The sequence below is a fragment of the Jaculus jaculus genome, chromosome 6, assembly GCF_020740685.1.
Source record: "Jaculus jaculus isolate mJacJac1 chromosome 6, mJacJac1.mat.Y.cur, whole genome shotgun sequence".
Taxonomy (NCBI): domain Eukaryota; kingdom Metazoa; phylum Chordata; class Mammalia; order Rodentia; family Dipodidae; genus Jaculus; species Jaculus jaculus.
Genome location: NC_059107.1, coordinates 132,160,477 through 132,161,544, shown reverse-complemented (window position 1 = coordinate 132,161,544; position 1,068 = coordinate 132,160,477). Strand labels below are relative to the sequence as shown.

Below are 1,068 nucleotides of genomic sequence, written 5' to 3'. Positions count from 1 at the left end.
AGTAGTTGTCCTAAGCAAAAGCAAGGCATTGGTACTGAAAAGTCAAACCAAGCTAAAAATAAAAGTCTGCCAATGAAGACAGGAAACTGGGAAAAGTGTTGCCATAGGACACAACGGTGTCAAATACGGAAGCAACTGGCTGCAGAGAGTGGTCATGAGGCTAGAGTCTGGAGGCTCTCCTGTCTGCTTCGATGGGCTTTTGTATTAGCATACTATGTGGCCATGGACACGTTGCTTAACTAGCTAAGTGACCTCATTTGACAAGGGGAAAAGTTACCAAATCCATTCACTCACTCCTTCATTCATCTACCCACTGTATGTGAACAAGGAGTCTTTGAATATATATTATATAGTATACTATATAATTAATATAATAAAGAAGAAAGACAAGTATATTTATCATGTCATAATGAATGTGACATAGGAGGAGACAAGTGTGACTTCCTGAAGCTAAAAAGGCTTTTATAAAAGGGCAACTGAACTACAAACATTTTTTTTACATAGAACGCTTCATGAATTTGCATGTCATTCTTGCACAGGGGCCGTGCTAATCTTCTCCACATCATTCCAATTTTAGTGTATGTGCTGCCGAAGCGAGCACTGAACGAAGAACTTTTTAGAGAACAACTAGTATTTTCTTGAGAGACAGGTTTGGGTATTCATTTTGTTAGCAAGGACAGAATATGCAACGATGCAGATCTGTGAAATAGAATGTCATATCTTAGGCGAGCATCCAAGGGTTCAGAATGGCCTATGTGTGCACACTTGTACATAATTAGAACAATCTGAGGTCTCAATAGAGGACCTGAGCACAACAGGCATTTTACACCATGCTGTGGTATGTGGGGTGAAGAGCAACAGGGCGCTTCTGAGCACAGGGATCTCATGAATGACGCTGACGAAAGTAGATGTCAGCGAGGAAGAAAGACGAGATAGAACACTGCATGAGCTAAGGGCTCATTTCCAGATCTCACGTGGAAGAAGCTTTGGGTCTAGGGTTAAGTAGAGATGTTTTGTGTGAAGCAAAGGGATTTTAGCATAGGGAATGTGTTGTTGTAGCTCCACATT

At 41.1% G+C, this 1,068-nt stretch overlaps 1 non-coding gene across 1 annotated transcript; it reads right to left on the bottom strand.

Annotated features, from left to right (window-relative positions):
* Positions 1-494: 494 nt before the first annotated feature.
* LOC123461859 lies at positions 495-601 on the bottom strand. Its single transcript, XR_006637923.1, has one exon. It is a non-coding gene; the product is annotated as a U6 spliceosomal RNA (small nuclear RNA).
* Positions 602-1,068: the final 467 nt, after the last annotated feature.